This window comes from Hypanus sabinus, chromosome 1 (assembly GCF_030144855.1).
Source record: "Hypanus sabinus isolate sHypSab1 chromosome 1, sHypSab1.hap1, whole genome shotgun sequence".
In the NCBI taxonomy this organism is placed as follows: domain Eukaryota; kingdom Metazoa; phylum Chordata; class Chondrichthyes; order Myliobatiformes; family Dasyatidae; genus Hypanus; species Hypanus sabinus.
In genome coordinates, this window is record NC_082706.1 from 45,332,747 (window position 1) to 45,348,298 (window position 15,552).

Here is a 15,552-nt window from a genome sequence, read left to right on the forward strand (position 1 = left end):
TTGCACCCTTTTTTAACATATTCAAAAAACTTTTTTACATTACATATAGACACAGTACAGTCCGTCAGTATTTTCTAGACAGTATTTATACTCAAATTAAAATAGTTTTACCGCCATCTAGAAAACAGTCATTATCCCATGGGGACCATCGTTCCCATCAGTCCCCCACTGTACTCATTGCTACTAAGTACTCTCTGTCCAAGGACAGTTGGGCATGAACGTATCCTTGAAAAAGTAGCAGGTAGTCTGACATTCCTTCAGTTCGGTCCCTTTTTTTTCTGACATTCAGACACTCACTCATTACTGTCCCTCTGATAGTCTGACACTCCCTCAGTACTGTCCCTCTGAGAGTGTGACACTCCCTCAGTACTGTCCCCCGACAGTGTCACACTCCCTCAATACCGTCCCTCTGACAGTGTGACACTCCCTCAGTACCGTCCTCTGACAGTGTGACACTCTCTCAGTTCTGACACTCTGACAGTTTGACACACCCTCAGTACTGTCCCTCTGACAGTATGACACTCCCTCAGTACTGTCCCCCTGACAGTGTGACACTCCCTTAGTACTGTCCCCCGACAGTGTGATACTCCCTCAGTACTGTCCCTCTGACAGTGTGACACTCCCTCAGTACTGTCCCCCGACAGTGTCACACTCCCTCAATACCGACCCTCCGACAGTGTGACACTCCCTCAGTACCGTCCCTCTGACAGTGTGACACTCTCTCAGTTCTGACCCTCTGACAGTTTGACACACCCTCAGTACAGTCTATCTGACAGTGTGGCAGACCCTCATTGCACCCTTTTTTAACATATTCAAAAAACTTTTTTACATTACATATAGACACAGTACAGTCCGTCAATATTTTCTAGACAGTATTTATACTCAAATTAAAATAGTTTTACCACCATCTAGAAAACAGTCATTATCCCATGGGGACCATCGTTCCCATCAGTCCCCCACTGTACTCATTGCTACTAAGTACTCTCTGTCCAAGGACAGTTGGGCATGAACGTATCCTTGAAAAAGTAGCAGGTAGTCTGACATTCCTTCAGTTCGGTCCCTTTTTTTTCTGACATTCAGACACTCACTCATTACTGTCCCTCTGATAGTCTGACACTCCCTCAGTACTGTCCCTCTGACAGTGTGACACTCCCTCAGTACTCTCCCTCTGAGAGTGTGACACTCCCTCAGTACTGTCCCTCTGACAATGTGACACTCCCTCAGTACCATCCCTCAGACAGTGTGACACTCCCACAGTACTGTCCCTCTGACAGTGTGACACTCCCTCAGTACCATCCCTCAAACAGTGTGACACTCCCACAGTACTGTCCCTCTGACAGTGTGACACTCCCACAGTACTGTCCCCCTGACAGTGTGACACTCCCACAGTACTGTCCCTCTGACAGTGTGACACTCCCACAGTACTGTCCCCCTGACAGTGTGACACTCCCGCAGTACTGCACCTCTGACAGTGACACTCCCTCAGTACCATCCCTCTGACAGTGTGACACTCCCTCAGTGCAGACCCTCTGACAGTGTGACACTCCCTCAGTAGTGTCCCTCTGACAGTGTGACACACCCTCAGTACTGTCCCTCTGACAGTGTGGCACTCCCTCAGTACTCTCCCTCTGAGAGTGTGACACTCCCTCAGTACTGTCCCCCTGACAGTCTGACACTCCTTCAGTACCGTCCCTCTGACAGTGTGACACTCCCTTAGTACCGTCCCTCTGACAGTGTGACACTCCGTCAGTACTGTCCCTCTGACAGTGTGACACTTCCTCAGTACAGACACTCATACAGTGTGACAATCCCTCAGTACTGTCCCTCTGACAGTGTGACACTCCCTCAGTACTCTCCCTCTGAGAGTGTGACACTCCCTCAGTACCTTCCCTCTGACATTGTGACACTCCCTCAGTACAGACCCTCTGACAGTGTGACACTCCCTCAGTACTGTCCCTCTGACAGTGTGACACACCCTCAGTACTGTCCCTCTGACAGTGGCACTCCCTCAGTACTGACATTCTGACAGTGTGACACTCCCTCAGTACCATCCCTCTGACAGTGTGACACTCCCTCAGTACAGACCCTCTGATAGTGTGACACTCCCTCAGTACCATCCCTCTGACAGTGTGACACTCCCTCAGTACTGTCCCTCTGACAGTGTGACACTCCCACAGTTCTGTCCCTCTGACAGTGTGACACTCCCTCAGTACCATCCCTCAGACAGTGTGACACTCCCACAGTACTGTCCCTCTGACAGTGTGACACTCCCTCAGTACCATCCCTCAGACAGTGTGACACTCCCACAGTACTGTCCCTCTGACAGTGTGACACTCCCACAGTACTGTCCCCCTGACAGTGTGACACTCCCGCAGTACTGTACCTCTGACAGTGTGACACTCCCTCAGTACTGTCCCTCTGACAGTGTGACACTCCCTCAGTACAGTCCCTCTGACACTGTGACACTCCCTCAGTGCTGTCCCTCTGACAGTGTGACACTCCCTCAGTACTGTCCCTCTGACAGTGTGACACTCCCTCAGTACTGTCCCTCTGACAGTGTGACACTGCCCCTTTGCAGTCGCTGGAATGATTTTTCCTGTTCCCTCTCACTGGTCTTTCGAAGTACAAAGCTCTTTACATGGACAGAGTGCAGCTTAGATTAAGGAGTGTGTTCTTCTGACTCGAGGCTCTGAGTTATGCAGAGAGGTTGTGTATTTTGTGATTTATTCACTGGAGCCTACAGGAATGAGGGATGTCTTCTGGAGGTACATAAAATCTTGGGGGGCAGAGATAGGATGAATAAATCCAGTCTTTTACCAGGTCCACTAAGTTAAGAACCAGAAGGCTCCTGTTTGAGGTAAGAGGGCAGAGATATAATAGAACCTGAAGAGACTAGTTTTTCACTCAGTCGGTGTTCTGACCCTGGAACAAGCTACCAGTGAAACTTCATGAGGCAGTACAATTACACTTAAAATGCAGTTATGGGAAAATGCTAGCATATGGGACTTGCTTAGTCGACATGCATTGGATGGGCTGAACGGCCTGTTCCTGTGCTGTTTGACTCGACCATCATTCAACAGTCTGAATTGTGACACTCTTTGAGCACTGACTCTGCGGTGGTTTTTCTGATGTGCGACACAGTCCACTGAGGTACGGTGGCATTGTGGTTAGCACAACACTTTACAGTACCAGTGACCAGGGTTCCATTCCCACTGCTCTCTGTAAGAAGTTTGTACATTCTTTGTGTCTTCCTCATACATCCAAAGACACACTGATCATTCCAAACAGAAGAAAGGGAAGGAGGAGGGGCATAGGAGGCAGGTGATGGGCACAAGAAGAGAAGGGGTGAGAGGTGAGCCAGAATACGGATTGGGTAGAGAGAGAAGGGGTAAGGGAGAGAAATTTGTGTAAGGTAGAGAAATTGATATTCTTGCCATCAGGTGAGAGGTTACCCAGATGGATATGAGGTGTGGCTCTTTCAACCTGAGTTTGGCCTCATTGTGACAGTAGATGTGGCCATGGACAGACATGTCAGAATGGGAATGGACATTGAACTGGGTCACCGATGGAGGATCTGCCTTTTGCAGTGGATGGAGCGAATATGTTCAACAGAACAGTCCCTCAATCTGCTTCAGGTCTTACTGATGTAGAGCAGTCCAGACCGAGAGCATCGAATACAGTCGATGACCCTGACAGACCCTCAGGTAAAGTGATGTGACACATGGAAGTACTGCTTGGGGCCTTGAATGATGGTGAGGAAGGAGGTCGAGGGGAAGGTGTGAGTAGGGCAGGTGTAGTGTCTGTTCCTTCTCCATCCTTCTTATTCTGGCTCCTGCCCCCTTATTTACCAATCCTGATATAGGGTCTTGGCCCAAACAAACTGTTTATTCCTCTCTATAGATGCTGACTGACCTGCTGTGTTCCTCTAGTATGATCTGTGTACTGGCTATTTTTATTTACCAATCACCCCCCTCCCCAATCTCAGTCCAGATTCAGGGTCTCAACCCGAAACATCTACGATTCCTTTCCTACCACAGACCTGCTGACCCACTGAGTTCCTCCTGTGGTTGTTTGTTGCTCCAGATTCCCACATCTGCTGTCCTTTGTGTCTCCAGAGGCCGGAGATTAGCAGGTATGCAAGTGACATGTTAATTGACAGTGTTGTGTTTAGCAGGAAAGTGTGTTAAATGTTGCCAGGACAAAGAGCAGGAAAGTTGACAAGCAGAGAACTTTCGAGAATACTAGAGTAACTCAGCAAATCACACAGATTGTCTGAATCATTGAGTCCCTTCAGCATTTTCTATGTGTCGCTCAAACTTTCCCGCATCTGCAGAATGGCTTGTGTTTAAAAGCAATGACTCTTGTCTGTTGTCTGACAGTAGTAACACAGATGGATGGGACGGTGAAAGAGGAGACAGTATACTTCCCTTCATGGGTCAGTGTGCACAGTATCAGAGTTGGGATGATATGTTGCAATGTTACAAGCCTCCGGTCAGACTGCACTCGGAGAACTGCGTGCAGTTACGGCCATCACACTATACAGAGGAAGTTATTGTGCTGGAGAAACTCAGTGGAGAGTCACCAGAATGCCTCCTCCTGGTTTGGAGGGGATCCATTTTCTTTTCTCCCCCTCACTCTCCTCCCTCTCTCTCACACGCCTCTCCATCCCCTCTCTCCCTCTCCCCTCTCCCCCCCCTCTGGGGTGAAGGAGGACAAGGGGTGACCTGATAGGAATAGAGTGCTTGGAGAGGCACAGAGGGGGTTGATCACTAGAATGTATTTTTGTCGTGGCTGAGGTGTCAGCAACAAGAGGATGCAGGGTGAAGGTGCCAACGAGGGGTTTCAGAGGGGGACTGAGGGGAAATTATTTTCTGCCTGTTTAGTTTTGAATGAATTGTCAGAGGTGCCCCAGGAAGACACCATTCAGTATGTTTAAGAGGCATTGGAACAGACACTAGAATGGGCAGAAACAGAAAGATAAAGCGGGCAAAAGAGCAGGTGAGATGGCAGGAATGTGGTGGGCGTGGTGGATCTATTCCCGGATAAAACGGGGAATTGAGATCCACAAGCAAGTCCACAAATAAACATGATAAAGAACCCCACAAAGTCCACCAATGATCGGACTCTGTACAATGTCTCACCACCATTAAACAGGACATAGAAACCCAAAATCTGCATCAATGATCAGACTCTGAACAATGTCTCACATCACTAATTCTTGCTGCAGTTGGTTACAAGCATGGAATTACATACCCAGGATCAGTCCACTGCTCGTCTCCAGAGTTAATCAGACAGACACTTCAGGAGTCACTGCCCCCTCCTGCAGCAGCTGCACTGTGTGGATAAAATTGTTGAAGAGAACACTTTTAATCAGGAAAGGGAAACAAAATGAGGAAGTATTCACAAATGATTAACCCATTCAATCCAACGGTGACATTATTTTTCCTTAGCCTAGGGACTGCTGCACTGTGGGATAGGACTCTCAGACAGAGCCCTCCCTCTCTCTGTAACCTCACTCTGGACCACACACCCCTCCCTGTCTCTGCAACCCAACCCTCTCTGGACCAGTTGTCTCATCCAAATTTCAGTCTCTTGATCGATAAATAGGGATGATGAGGGGAATCCAGCTGGTAGTTTTGAAAAGGCAAGTGATGCGAGACCACGTCAGGATTGAAGGTGCAGCCCAGATAGGTTAATTGGCCATTTTAAACCGTTCCGACTGAACAGCTATTCAGTACAGTCTGAGAGGAACTGACGGGAATTTACAAACAGATTGTGGGTGTTGTGATCACCCCATAAACTGTCAGATTTAGACTCGATGGGCCAAATGTCTCCAATGTCCTCAGGAGATACGGAATTGTAAACAGGCTGGACTGAGAGTTTGTTGAGCAACAGGAAAGAATGAATGGAAGCACAGAGTGGATCAGATCACTGAACTGTTCCCACAACCGATAGACTCACTTTCAAGGACTTTTCATCTCATGTTCTCGACATTCATTCCGTTTTTTCTCTTTTCTATTTACACAGCTTGTTCTTTTTGCACATTAGTTGATTACAAACAGAACCAGGAAAATCGTGATCAATTCCCCATCCTCGTCGAGGGAAGCAGTTTCTCGTGCATTGTCCTGGCGGGACAGAAGAGGCAGAAGCTCTGCCCATTGACAGTGGCTGGGATTTGAATCCACGCCTTCCCGGTCACTGAACCCTGAACACAGCGATTTTGAGCACAATACCACCCAGCTCGGTACAACTGTTTGCTGCCAAGCGCTGGGCTGCACTTTCGGGTGGATGTAGAGGTTGTGCCGCGGGGGATCGGTGGGGGGAGGAGGATCCACAGGGTAATGTTCTTCCGCAACTAGATGGAGGGAGGGGGATGGGGTGCGGTGAGGAAGCCCCCTCAATCAATGAAATCGTATTCCATCCCAGAGGGCGGCATGTACGGCAACAGTGCTTTTGATTAACGCTAATTAGCCCATAGTCTGCGGACTTAAGAATGAAAAGGCCCTGCATGCTTTATTCTTGCAAATATTTGAATATCAATATCAGAACATAGAACAGAACGGCACAGTAGAGACCATTGGACCCACATAAGAACAGGAGAAATAGGAGCAGGGGCAGTCCATCTGGCCCGTCAAGCCTGCTCCGCCATTCAATCAGATCATGGCGACCTGACCACGGACTCATCTCTCCCTACCTGCCTTTCCCCATAATCCTTAATTACCCAACTATGCAAAAATCCATTCAAACTTGTCTTAAATATATTTACTGAGTTTACTGAGTTAGCCTTCACTGCTTCATTGGGCAGAGAATTCCACAGATGCACCACCCTCTGGGAAAAACAGTTCCTCTTTATCTCCGGCTTAAGTCTACTCCCCCGAATCTAGAGGCTCTGTCCCCTAGTTCTAGGCTATCTATCAGAGGAAACAACGTCCCAGCCTTTATCTTTATCTTATCTTATCTATCCCTTTCATGATTTCATACGTTTCTAGAAAACCTCCTTTCATTCTTCTGAAGTCCAGCGAGTCAATATTTCCTCATCGTCCAATCCCTTCATCTTCTGGAATCAACCTGGTGAATCTCCAGTCCACCGCCTCCAAAGCCAGTCCATCTTTCAAGTAGAGCCGGAACTGCACGCAGTACTCCAGGTGTGGCCACACCAGGACCCTGTACAGTTGCAACACAGCTTCCCTGCTCTTAAATTCAATCCCTCTAGCAATACAGTCCAACATCCCAACAGATAGCCGGCTCCACCTGCAAACCAACCGTTTGTAATTCAGACACAAGCACACCCCAGTCGCTCTGCACAGCAGCATGCTGAAATTGTTTTACCATTTAAAAAATAAACTGCTCTTTCAATATTCGTTCCAAAGTGGCTGATCTCACATATACCAACATTGTGTTCCGTCTGCCAGACCCTTACCCACTCATTTAATCTATCTATATCTCTCTGCAGGCTCTCCGTATCATCAGCACAATTTGCTTTCCCACTCAATTTTTTTATCATCAGCAAACGTAGTTACGCTACAATCGGTCCCCTCTTCCAGATCCACGATGTAGTACTGACGCTTCAACTTTCTCCTTCCTTCTATTATTTTATCCATGTATATATCCGAGAGACGTTTAAGTGTCCCTCATGAATCTGCCTCTAATACCACCCCTGTCAGCGCGTCCCACGCACCCAACCCCTGTGACATCTCCTAAAATAAACTACCTGTGGTAGTAAAGGTACTAAAATAAACTACCTGTGACCTCTCCTAAATATTCCTCCAATCACAATAAAATTATGCGCCCTGGTTTTCGCCAAATACGAGGAGAATATAAAAACAAGTATCCTCGCCTCTTTGTTGTATCTTAGGGGAGCGGTGGCCCTATTGTGACGGGAACAACCGCCGAGTGACCGTCCGATGTTCGGAGACCTCTGTTGCGCAGCAGCCTGCTCCCCCTAACCCACCACCGGTCTCGCCTCGCTCCCGAAGCAGCTCGGAAGGCGGATCCGACACGGAGATGACACGCTCCAGCCTGGCGCCCGTGCTAATCCTACTCGCCGTACTGCCGAACCGGGGACGCGCCTGTGTGACCTGTGACCGGAGGCTGTGGTCCAAGTTTCAGGAGATGATGGACCGCTGCCTGGTGGTAGCGAACGAGCAAGAATGTTCTTCACGGCTGAATCCTCTCGTCAGCTACACCAGGAACTTCAAGATGGGTAAACACACGAGATTGTGGAGACGCTGGAGATCATGGGCAACACACGGAAAACGGTGGAGAAACTCAGCAGGTCAGGCAGCATCTATGGAAATGAATAAACAGTCGACGTTTCGGGCTGAGACCCTTCTTCAAACCTGGAACGGAATGGGGGTAGAAGCCTCCTGGCACTTACCCTGTAAGCATGACTTGCTACACCTCCACCCTCACCACCCTTCAGGGTCCCCAATAGTCCTTCCAGGTGAGGCAACACTTCACCTGGAGTCTGTTAGTGCCGTCTTCTGTATCCGATGCTCCTGGTGTGACCTCCTCCACATCGGTGAGTCTCGACACAAATCTGGTGACTGCTACGTCCGCTACAAATGGCATGATTTCCCGGTGGCCCCATTTCAATTCTGTTTCCCATTCACAAACGAGTGGCCGTGCATGGCTTCCGCCGCTGACAAGACGAGTCTAAACTAGGGTTGAAAAAGCAACACCCCATATTCCATTGGTTAGCCTCCAACACAATGGCATGAATATCGATTTCTCTAACGTCCGGTAAATTCTCCCCCACCCTCTCTTTCTCCATTTCACATTCTGGTTATCATCTCACCTTTTCTCCTCGCCTGCCCACCAACACCCTCTGGTTCTTCTCCTTCCCTTTATTACCCAGTTCAGTCTCCTCCCCTTCCAGATTCCTTCTTTAAACATCACCTCCCAGCTTTTCACTTCATCTCCCTACCCTCCCTTCACTCATCACCTTCTCCTTCACCTGATTTCCCCTATTATATGCCAGCTTGTACTCCACCTGCCCCCCACCCAGCTACCTTCCTATTCTGATATCTGGCTTCTTACTTTCCTGTCCTGGCGAAGGGTCTCCAACCGAAACGTCGAATGTTTATTTCTCTCCAGAGATGTTGCTTTACACGCTGAATACCTCCAGCAGTTTCTGTCTTCAAGATGGGTAAAAGATTCCAGCGTGGAGATGGGACAGTGGCAATGGGAGAGGGATGAAGGCGAGAAGAGGGGCGGTTTAACGGGTCAACTCCCCAACTCGAGAGCTACTGTGGTCATGATCCGGTCAGATATCTCCCAAGTGATAGTAAGAAGGGGGCAACATGTTGTGATATAGAGAGTGCAGAGTGGGCACTGAAGGAGGGACCGTGATGAGGCTGTATTGGGGGAGAGGGTGAGGAGGGAGCGCCGTGAGAGAGGCGGTGAGCAGTAAATCCTGTGGATAGGTCGGTTTTGGGAGCCCTGTGGGACGGTCGGTGAAGAAGGATCACTGTGGGAGGGAGGGTGAGATGTGGTGGGAGAGCTGTGGGAGGGAGTGGTTAGGAGGGAGAAATGTGGGAGTGGTTGGGTGAGGTGTGAGTCCTGTGCGACGGGCGGTGAGGAGGGGACGCTGAGCTATTAAAGTTCAGTTAGGGTCGGGTGTGTGCCTGGCAGTGCAGCACACTGAGTATGTGCCCCGACATGAGTCAGGCTGTCCTGGAGGAAGGTTAAACCGGTGTTTAGTTGAGAAACAGTAGTCACTGCTCTGGAATTAATCTCACCATAGTTATGACCCAATCTGTCTCTTCCTCCCGTTAGTGTACACAGAGACAATGATTTATTCATTCCTGGAGCTGATGGATTTGATTTAGCTTTTCATGTTTACCTTGGGTAAGTTGTAGTTCTAGATATAGTGTCGAGGAAAGGGGCTGATCCAGCGGGAGGGCAGCAGTTTCTAGTGGCTCTGTAAAAAGTCTGGGAATCACCTCCATATGGCTGTAAAGTAAAATTGTTCGCTCGCAAAATCTCCTTATCTGTGGGTCAGACCCACACCGGAAGCACCATGAATAGTTCCAGTTTCCGTATCCCGGGTTCAGACCACACCGGGATCGCCCACAACCCCCTCCTCCCGACACCCTATCACCTCTCCCCGAGTAAGTGGACTGCAGTGAGGAGGGAGCACCGCGCTACAGGAGGGGAAGAGGGGGAAGCGCCACATTGCGGAAGGGAACTCCGAGACGTTCCTCACTCTTCCGTTCCCACTCAGAGACAGACAGCGAAATGCGTCACTTGCGTCATCGTTTGCGATGTCCGGGCGCAGCTCACGAGCGCCGCTATGCGCCCGGTGCCAACATAACACCCACACAATTTACTCATTTTAATCCTCCCATCCAGGGAATGTGGGGAAACTAGATGAAACCCCCGGTTTGTAGCTACAAGCTCCTTGCAGTCAGCGGCAGGAATCGAACCTCGGTGAAGTCTATTGTCATTCAAACATATAAATGTTTACTGCGGAACGAGCCCCGGTTCTGCTTCATCGGATCTGATCCCCGGGACTACCTCCACCCCTGTTCCCCGGGTCTCCCTCCACCCCGATCCCCAAGCGGACTGCAGAGGAACGATAGTGCAGGCCTGTCCACTGAGCGGCAGATCCAACACTGTACATTGGGGTCTTGTTGTTCTGTCCTCTTGGAGCTCTATGTGTATTGATGTTTGTTCGCAGATGGATGTATGAAAGACTGGAGTTTAACAATGTTATTCTCTCTCTCTGCAGAGTATGAACCGTTAGATATGTCGCATGCCTTTATTCAGATGAAATTGAAGGAAGGTCAGGCAGAATTATTTTCCTCAACTCGTATCAATAATTCCTGTAAGTTAGTGTTTTAATTCCCCGTGAAAATTGAAATGCATCTATGGATGGTCTGACCCAGTTAGGAGGAAAGTGTAGGGGGAATACTGGGCTGTGGGAGGGGCGGTGAGGAGGGAGCGCTGTGCTGTGGGAGAGATGGTGACGGAGTGTGTGACAGCGCAATGTGCTGTGAGGCAGGAGCGCTCATCCCAGTGACAGAGTTCCTCTTGTCCTTACCTACAACCCCATGAGTCTTTGCACCCAGCACATCATTCTCCGCAAGCGATGCAAGCGGCCAAGGTGCTACAGCTGTCCATCACCTCCTCCCTCACCTCCAATCAGAGCCCCAAACACTCCTTCAAGGTGAGGCAACACTTCACCTGTGAATTTGCCTGGGGTGTCTATTATATCCGCTGCTCCCGATGCCCCCTCCTCTATATTGGTGATACCCATTGTAAATTAGGGGGAAGATTCACTGAGCACCTTCGCTCTATCCACCACAAGCATAACTTCCCAGTGACCCAGCATTTTAATTCCAATTCCCATTCCCGCTCCAACATGTCGGTCCATGGTCTCCTCTTGTGCCGTGATAAGCCACATTCAGCGTGAAGGAGCACCACCTTATATAACGTGTAGACTCTAATCTAAAGGCATAAATGTCGATTTTTGTCCAATAAGAAAATCTTTCCTTACCTTCTCCAGCCTTCTACCTCTTCTCATCTGTCTATCACTTTCCGCTGTGCCCCTTCTACTTTCCTTGCTCCTCTGGTTCACTCTCCTCTGCTATCAGATTCCTTTATCTCCACCCCTTCACCTTTCCCACCTACCTGTCTTCACCTATCACGTCCTAGCTAGCATCCTTCCCTTCCCCCCACCGTTTTAATTTGGTGACTTCCCTCTTCTTTTCCATTCCTGACGAAGGGTTTGGACGGGAAAAGTCGCCTTTGCTCATTTCCATAGATGCTGCCTGATCTGCAGAGTTCCTCCGGCATTTTGTGTCTGTTGTTTTCGATTTCCGGCATCTGCAGAGATTCTTGTGTTTATGCCCTGCTAATCGCACACTTTTGGAACGTGGGGGAGAACCGGAGGACCCGAAAGGAACCCACTCGATCACGAGGAAAACGTAGAAACACCTCATCCACAGTGTTGGAATTGAACCAGGTCGCTGGCGCTGTAATGGTGTTCCGTTAACCGTTACACTGCCGTGCTGCCCACTGAATCACTGAGTGCAGATGTTCGGGTTCCTATAACTCCTCCCCGATGGTTTTAATGAGAAGAGGACATGCCCTGGGTGGTGAGGGTCCTAGTGATGGATGCTACCTTCTTGAGGCACCGCTTCTTGAAGACATCCTCAATTATCGGAACGGTTGTGGCCGTGATGGAGCTGGCGGAGTCTATAACACTCTGCAGCCCCTTTCCATTCTGCAGAATGCTCTGCACCGTACAGCTGTAGGGATTTGCAAGTGTTTGCCGACATTTAAATTCTCGACAAGCTCCCAACGAAGTGGAGTCACTGGATAAATGGTTCGGAAGGTGAGAGTGGACATTGACACCCGAACAGAATGCTCCTGTTTCCCCGCTTAGTGTATAAGAATATAGACTTGCAGGTCCTGACATCCACTGATCGTCTTCTCCTTCTCCTTCCCAACCCCAGCTGTGTGTGGCGACTACTGCAGTGAGTATCAGCTATTTTTAAACCAAATTCCAAATTAACACTTATTTTCAAACGTGTGTTGTGTGGGGTTATTAATCATCCCCGTCTCTGTGAACCCCTCCGTCCCCTACATCCCTCCTTGTCTCTGTGACTCCTTCTGGTCCCTACAACCCTCCCAATCTTGGTGTCACCGTCTAATTCCTTCCCCCTTCCTGTCCCTGTGAGCCCCTCGGTTTCCTATACCAATCCCCGTATCTGAGCACATCCGTCCTCTACACACCTTCCCGTCTGTGACCCCCTCTAGTCCTTACCCTACTCACTGTCTCTGTGACGCTCTTCTGGTCCCTAAAACCCTTCTCGTGACTACGATTCCACACCCCACTCCCCCCGCATCCCTTCACCTGTCCCTGTCTCTGTACTCCCCACTGGTCACTATGTTCCTTTCCGGCTCCTATGCCTCTCAATATCTCGATATACATTCCGTCCCTGCTTCCCTCCTCGTCTCTGTGACTCCTTACAAATCTTCCTCCGTCGTATTCCTTCCTCTAATTCCTTCATCATCAAGGACCCCCACCATCCAGGCCATGCTCTCATGTCGCTGCTGCCATCAAGATGGACGTACAGGAGCCTCGTAAACCACACCAGCAAGTTCAGAAACAGTTATTAGCCCTCAAACATCGGGCTCTTGAACTAGAGGGGAGAACTTCATTCGCCCGTCACTGAACTGTTTCCACCATCTATGGACTCAAGGACTCTTCATCTGATCTTCTCCATATCTATCGCTTATTTACTTACCTATTATTTTTTTCTCAGCTCAAGCTGGTAAAGCCTGAGGTGCGGACATAGCCAAGCACACTCATTTCTCAATAGCTAGGAACTTTCTGACTGTACTAGTGACGTTTAGTATTGTGGCTTTCTGGATATGTACATCAATACTGCGGTGTCGGCCTCATTGTTTAATGTTATTGTGTAGTGACTTTGGGATGATACCAGTTATAGATATTACTATTGGGATAATGGAGACCCTGTTCACATTCCATAGTCTTTCAAATTCTTGTGTTAGTTCAGCATATTTCTGTCTTCACGTATTGGTTTATGTATGTTGTGTGTTTGGAATGGCTATATCTATTCAGTAAGTTGTTCTTGCTTGTTTACCCTGGAATATCGGCCAGCCAGTTATTATGGATTGTACTATATGTCATAACAGATCGGTAGTAATATCATTTGTGGTATTTTGACTCGTAAACTGAACCAGGCTTGTGTTTATAATAACGAATAATGTCTTCTATGAATGTATTTTAATAAATATTTTAGTGAATGGTGATTGTTCCCTGGTAAGTAATCAGATTGAGTTAAACTGCAGCAGGATCCTGTAATGTGCTGGGATGTTTCTCGTTTCTCGTGACATTTTTTGCACTTATTGTCTTGAGATTGTTGGTCTTTTACTGTGTAATTTTGTGTTCTGTTTGGTCCACTTGGTCCTGTATTGCCATAAAGAACTCCTCTGTGTCTGGGAAGAGGTCTCCAGCTCTGAGCCAGGCATTCGACACTTCCTTGTCGACATCTAGACTGCTCAGACCGTGGGGATGTCTTCCATAGACAGTCGTGCTCTGCTATCGGTTAACTTTTTCCTCTACGGTGATAATTTCATTTTTCTGCGTTGTACTTTCTGTGGCGAATTGCACAGCTTGCATGGACTGCTGAGCCCTGTTTTACTGATGAAAATATATCCTTAGACGTTTTATCTGCCTGTTGTGTGATTTTATGTTTGTTTTCCTTCTTCTTCGTTCTGTCCCAGGTAGTGTTAATCTTCGTGTGTTTCCGAAAATTTGTCATTTCAGTTCTAATTTTTCCTTGCAAATTTTCCAAATTGGTTTCAGACTGATATATTATACCAAAAGAACACGTTAATATAGTAGAGTGAAAATGTTTACTGGCTTCGTTATTCTTTTACTATTTGGCTCTGTTTAGGAAATTTTCTTCCTCCTTGAAGTAAATTCTGTCGAGAGTTTTCCCTTTATCCCAAATGCTGATATGCTTCATCGGTTGTATTGTATCCCGCTTCTCTGTTTTATATTCGATTAGCTCTGTTATTAGCGTTATTATTTAATTTTGTTCTTTTTGTCTTTGTACAGTTTGTTATCTTTTGCACACGGATTGCTCTTTAGTCCTGTTGAGTGCGGTATTTCATTAATGTTATTGTTTTTCTTTTATTTACTCTGAATGCCCGCAATAGAATGAATCTCAGGGTGCCTATGCTGACGTAAATTTAATTTGATAATAAATTTACTTTGGGCTTTCCATTTTAGCTACTTCACCCTCCTCCAGTCCCCATTGCTCCTCCACTGAGCGCGCCCCGAGTTCCGGAGTTCCTTCCCTGACACTCCTACCTCTCCCTCCTCTTCTACCCTCTACCCCTCTCCTCACCGTCCCCTCCCTCTCTCCGTCCGGATATTTTGTAACCGCTTCACCCGAAATCTCGTTTTCCCTAAGGTCCTTGCGGCGTTTACTTGTGTTGAAGCGACCGTGTAAACCTTTAGTGCGATTGGATTCTGATACTTGCTGCAGCCGTTAGGCCCCTCTTCTCCCTGTTGCACGGTGAGGGAAGCCGTTCCACAAACCCCTCTTCCCACCTACACCCCCCCCCCCCCCCCGGTGAGGCGGTGTAGGTTGGTACATTGTCCGTTCAGAAATCCGATGGTGAAAAGGAAGAAGCTGTTTCTGAAATGTCTTCAGGCTTCTGTACCGCGGTAGCAATGAGAAGAGGGCATGTCCTGGTTGATGGGGACCTTTAATGTTGGATGCCACCCTTTTGAGGCATCGCCTCCTGAAGGTGCCCTACCGAGGCGGCGCCAATTGCACTGACACTCCGCCTTGTCCGGTGTTTTAGGTAATGATTTCCCCGTCCCGGTCCTGTTCTGCAGCAACTGCTCGGTAAACCCGGTGCCCTGTCACTGGCCGCACATCTGCGGAGGCGGGAGGCGGCGCAGAGCCCGGGGTCCGGCCGCCCGATCCCGAAGAGGTACGACGTCAATGCTGGGAGGTGTGGCTGGTGCTAACCTTTCCTCACCTCCTCTTACCCCATCCACCT

At 48.6% G+C, this 15,552-nt stretch overlaps 1 protein-coding gene across 2 annotated transcripts in view; it reads right to left on the reverse strand.

The window, feature by feature from the left end:
* The window catches only part of LOC132393923 (sialic acid-binding Ig-like lectin 10), a 47,849-nt gene extending 42,514 nt beyond the window's left edge, over window positions 1-5,335 (reverse strand). For both annotated transcript variants that reach the window (XM_059969488.1, XM_059969413.1), the window contains exon 1: window positions 5,254-5,335. The gene's annotated coding sequence lies outside the window, so the exon portion shown is untranslated. The remainder of the gene's footprint in view (window positions 1-5,253) is intronic.
* Window positions 5,336-15,552: the final 10,217 nt, after the last annotated feature.